General features: G+C 39.2%; 1 protein-coding gene and 1 pseudogene across 2 annotated transcripts in view; both read left to right on the forward strand.

Annotated features, from left to right (window-relative positions):
- Positions 1 to 905, forward strand: LOC112074967 (zinc finger protein 135-like; annotated as a pseudogene).
- LOC112074966 (zinc finger protein 34-like) overlaps positions 1 to 5,968 on the forward strand; it is a 182,657-nt gene that overhangs the window by 16,155 nt on the left and 160,534 nt on the right. The window lies entirely within an intron of this gene.

The raw sequence follows: 5,968 nt of genomic DNA on the forward strand, positions 1-5,968 counted from the left end.
CACCACTGCCCACATTGTGAGGAGATTTTCCCATTTCTATCAAAACTAAAAATACACCTAAAAATACACACAGGAGAGAATCTGTATTCTTGTACTGACTGTGGGAAGAATTTCACAACATTAAAGGTTCTGATCATTCATCAGAGAGKGCATGAACGGATACACACAGGAGAGAAGCCTTACTYCTGCTCTGACTGTGGAAAGAGTTTCTCTCTACTGAGCAACTTAAAACGACATGAACGCATACATACAGGAGAGAAGCCTTACATATGCTCTGACTGTGTAAAATGCTTTACAACATCAACTGAGCTAAAACGTCATCAGAGAACACACACRGGAGAGAAGCCTTACTCCTGCTCTGACTGTGGAAAGAGTTTCTCTCAACTGAGCAACTTAAAAGCACATGTACGTATACATACAGGAGAGAATCCTTACTCCTGTTCTGACTGTGGGAAGAGTTTCTCTCTACTGAGCAACTTAAAATCACATGAACGTATGCATAAAGGAGAGAAGCCTTACTTATGCTCTGACTGTGTAAAATGCTTCACAACATCAACTGAGCTAAATCGTCATCAGAGAACACACACAGGAGAGAAGCCTTACTCCTGCTCTGACTGTGGAAAGAGTTTTTCTCGACAAAGCACCTTAAAAAAACACCAAGGTAAACATAAAGGACCACTGATCTGACTGTGAAAAATGTTTTAAAACAACAGCTGAGCTAAAAGGTCATCAGAGAACACACATAGGAGAGAAGCCTTACATCTACTCTGACTGTGCGGCGAGTTTCTCTCTTCTGTGCCACTTAAAATGACTTGAACATGTACACACACGAGAGAAGACATCACTGCACTGACTGTGGGAAGAGATTCTACAGAATGGGCYACTTAAAAAGACACCAATGTATACATAAAGGAGTTCTCTCAGACCAGCTAAGATTAGTCACTCCACTTCATTCTCATGTCATTAAATAATTGGCAACGTTGAATTGGACCAAACGAAGAAAGCGTAGAACACTATTGTAATCCTATAGTTTCTCACTGTGAGAGAACCGTGCAGAGGAAAGGAGTGTTATAGAATGTTAGCCTCTCTACTTTACTGATCAGTGTGCACCTTGTCAGTTTTGGTGTGTTTTGTTAGCTTCTACTGTAAAGATATTGAGTTGACCTTGGATTTGCCCTTAGGGTTGAATATCCTCTGTGAGGCGTCTCACAATGGAGTCTGATGGTTGACTGGGTGGTACTGCTTCCCTCTGCAGTTTTCTGTGGGAATGAGCTGGTAGACACAACATACTCTGAGTGTACAAAACATGAAGGGACACCTGCTCTTTCCATGACATAGGCTGACCAGGTGAACCCAGATGAAAACTATAATCCTTATTGATGTAGTTTTTATTATGGATTTATTATGCATTCCCATTATCTTTCAGCAGAAAATAAGAGGTTGCAATGGGCTAAGAAATGGAAAGACTGGACGCTGGAGAATTTTAAAAACATTGCCTGGTCTGATGAATCCCTGTTCCTGCTGTTTCATGCTGATGGGAGGACTAGGGTATGGAGGAAACCATGAGTACATCCATCATGCCTCGTGTATCTTTCAGGCTGGTGGTGATCGGTGTGGGCGTTTGTTTTCATGCCACAGCACTGGGCCCTTGCTAAAGTGGAGCAACGTTTGACATACCACAGGATAATTTAAACTGCATGGGCAATCAGGTGCATCCTTCAGGCGCAGTGGTATCCATCTGCAAATGATTTTTTTAGGCGGGTTATGCCCACAAGGCTTGTCCAGGAGGATGTTCAAGAACATGACAAGTGAATTCAGTCATATCTCAGTCACTCAGATCTCAATCCAATTGTCATCTGTGGGAGGAGATGGAAAGCATTCGAGTAGATCCACTCAGCAGCCAACTTGACACAATTTGGGAAAGACATTGGGCCATGATATTTCCCTGTGGAACGCTCAACACCTTGGACAGTCTATGCACTGAATGAATTGAGGCTTTCTGAGGACAAAAGGGGGTCAACTCAATAGAGAGGTGTTCCTAATGTTTGTGCACTCAGTGTAATATCAGATAAAGTGGTGTGATGACAGTTTTAGGCTTGAGTTTGGGTGGATTATTTTATATTACTAAATATTTGTTTAAATGATAAACAGCTATGAATCGAATATTGTGTTTATTATAATTAGTTTTTAAATATAGATTATTATTTTAGTCATTGATGATGATGTATTTGAATAACTGTATTGAAGTTAATTATCTGGGCAGGTAGCTAGCGGTTAAAGTGTTGGGCCAGTGACTGAAAGGTTGCTGGTTTGAATCCCAGCCGACTAGGTGAAAATCTGCATTGTGCCCTTGAGCAAGCAATTAACTCTTATTTGTCCTGTAAGTTGGCCATAGAGCATCTGCTAAAGACAAGAGTAATGAAAAAATGTTTGTAAATTGAATTATGCTGGGCACACTTTTTTTCTCTAAATGAAATAAACTGTTTGAAGTGAAATACTGTATATACAATACACAACATTACACTTTGTTGACCCTGGTCAGAGGTACAGGACCATAGTAAACTAGACTATGTAGCTGCTTTGTTAGTAGCCTAGCAGTTTCCATGTAATACAGCATGTCAGATCCTAATGATTAGGTGTAAGGCTGCTACATTTTTGCTTGTGTCTGTCGGAGTGATGTGTTATCAGGCTGAATAACTACCGGAGGGAAGTGGAGAGCGCGTTGAGCTTTGTGCGGTTGTGCCGGCCCGCCCGACATGGTCAAGAGAGCAAGGCCTGCAGCAGCACTCTGATGTGAAGACCTGTACAAAAATGTAATGATTGTAGTACAATGAAAAAAATATAGCATGGTATTTTATGGAATGGCAGTGACAAAAAATATATGTTTTCCATTGTACTAGAGGCCTAGGAACAAAAGAAACTGACAGTCTGTCATAATAGCCCGGAATAAAGCTGCACTGGAGACACATTTGAAATGAATACATTGAATACATGCAGCAGGGTGGAAAAATCACAGTAAAACAATTATTTAAATGTATTGTGGAAGGGCTGTGGTCTCCATTCATGTAATACATTAAATATATAACATCAGATGGTATTGGGGAGCTATTTCATAGGGTTTTCACGGTACATTATTTACCCATTTCAATCTTATACCAACCAACCCTATGTTGGTGTGACTGTTATGGACAGAGCAGACCATCTGATATGCCCTTAAATATTGTAATATGCAACCTGGAATTAAAATGTAAGAGGACCAGTGCTTCTACAGTGAAACACATCTCACATCTGTGCTGTTTAGAGAGATGTTGTTAGACTACATTGTATCATTGTTTCCTCTTCTGAGGGCACTGGTGGGGAACAACATTATCAATTCACAGAGACAATGAGTCCTTCAAGTTTCACTATACCTGTTTGAATTATCTGTATTGTGATGATGGGGGGAAATTGAATTGACAATATACGAATGTGGGTTGGTAACTAGGTTTGGCCTCCAGTCAATTTGTTGCTGGCTTGTAGCTAGTCTGCGGGCCAGAACATAATTAGCCTATTAACAAATAGCGTATAGCTGCCCAATTCATAGTCCTACACAGTGTAGGCTACACTACACATTTAACACGTGGTTAGTGGGTAACAATTCAATGACATAACATAATAATTTGATCTGATTACAGTGGTAAATCACACATATCTATATTAATAGGCCTACCTGTTCTTCTTTAAATATATTATCGTATTTCTGTCATTTCAACCAGTGGTGTCTTGTTTGCAGTGGGTCAGTTCAATCTGAGATGTCTTATGATCTAAGCATGGTACTTCAGAAGTAGATTTCCACCCCAGACATGAGGCTGAAGTCCGACGCAGAAAGGAAGGTGGGCCTAAGGAGTGAACCCATGTCTTTACAGTAGGATTTTAGCATGTACATATTTTATTATTATTATTTAACCTTTATTTAACTAGAAGGTTCTCATCGACTTCCACAAATCCACAAGGGTCAGTAGAAACCATATTTGTTTAAGCAAGTCAGTCATATCAGCAGTAAATTAGGCAGAATTAACTGTTTGCTGCCAACTAGACCCTCGTGGCTATAGCCAGGTGCAGCGGTGGTAAGGATTCACTCCATGGTGCTGAAAGGAAAGCTCAAGCTTATGTGGATAACAAATTTTTAACAAATGGTTTAATGAGCTGTTCTTGCCCAATATGGACTTGGTCTTTTACCAAATAGGCCTATATTCTGTATGACCACCCCTACCTTGTCACAACACAACTGATTGGCTCAAACACATTAAGAAGGAAAGAAATTCCACAAATTCACACACATGTTAATTGAAATGCATTACAGGTGACTACCTCATGAAGCTGGTTGAGAGAATGCCAAGAGTGTGCAAAGCTGTCATCAAGGCAAAGGGTGGCTACTTCGAAGAATCTCAAATATAATATATATTTTGATTTGTTTAACACTTTTTTTGGTTAATACATTATTCCGTATGTGCTATTTCATAGTTTTGATGTCTTCACTATTATTCTACAATGTAGAAAATAGTAAAAAGAATGAAAAACCCTTGAATGAGAAGGTGTGTCCAAACTGTTGGCTGGTAGTGTATGTATTCATATCAGTAGGCTGTACAATACAAAAGGGGAAAATAACTATTCTGAAAGTGGGTAAAAGTTGAAAGCTAAAAAGGGGCGTGTCATCCTCCACTCACTATCACAAGGGTTAGTAACTACACAGACTCATTTCATCTAACTTTTTTTTTGTATTAAATAACTGCATTTTATTAGGTACCAAGGTCCAGAGATAACATTTCCCATTCAATTCAAGAATTACCCACTATCTATCGATTGGATAAGGGAACCAGAGAGGAAGCTTGTGTTACCTTTCTCACACCACTACAGTATTCATTTCAACAGACCTTTTCCATGGCCCTTTGTTAGAGTTCAATATATACCAAAGACTATATAGAGGGTCAGACTGTTGTAATGTCCAGTTGATTATGTAAATAGTATTGTAGAACTCTGGTACTGATGGTCCATTTGAGGGTGAGTCATTGGTATGAATATTCAGAGTGAAATAAATGTGACCTCACATGTGATGGCCCACATCTACCACAACATTTCCTATTGTGTTAGTAAGCACCACAGCATTTTAGGCAGCCATTGTTCAAAATGTTTTCATACACACAGTAACAATGGGAGGGGATGTAGCATGCACAGGAGAGGACCAGGAAGTTGATCTCAGATTCTATTTAGAACTGGGATCCTATCCAAAGATGACAGATTAACAGTGAGAACAAACCCAGCCTGCCTCTCTCCTTCCACACTCCAATTCACAGCATAACATACATAGGCATTTCATCATTAAGTCCTTTAGGAAATAATGTCTGGAGGGTGAAAATCCAAATAAATGACATTATTACGTGTTCCACCAGCCATGTTATTTACATTATTAAATGTCCATGTGGGCTCTGCTATGTCGGTAAAACCTCCCGCTCTCTCAAAACAGAGAATTAGTGAACATAAAAGTTCAATCAGGAGAAACGACAGGGATTATCCTCTGTTCACACATTAAAAGGGGTCGGAGGCAAAGGAAAAACAAATAAGTGCTACCAAATATAGCAATATGCATTCATAATATTACAAAAAGTGTATATAAAACGTATTAAACACGTCTGTAAAACCAATGAGGACATAGTAAGTTTTCATTAATCATTGGGCACATCGTACGAAAAACATCAGAGTAATCTTAAATAGGCACATAATTCATGTTCAAATTCACAACATAACATACATAGGCATTTCATCATTAAGTCTTTTAGGAAATAATGTTGGAGGGTGAAAATCCAAAACATTCTCTTTTACTCAGAGTATTATTAATATCTCCTCCCCTGTCTGATATCTTAACTTTCTCTATGCCACAAAATCTAAAGGTGGAAATGTCATGCTTAGGTACTTGAAATGTACAGCGACT

Source organism: Salvelinus sp. IW2-2015, unplaced genomic scaffold (assembly GCF_002910315.2).
Source record: "Salvelinus sp. IW2-2015 unplaced genomic scaffold, ASM291031v2 Un_scaffold2906, whole genome shotgun sequence".
Taxonomy (NCBI): domain Eukaryota; kingdom Metazoa; phylum Chordata; class Actinopteri; order Salmoniformes; family Salmonidae; genus Salvelinus; species Salvelinus sp. IW2-2015.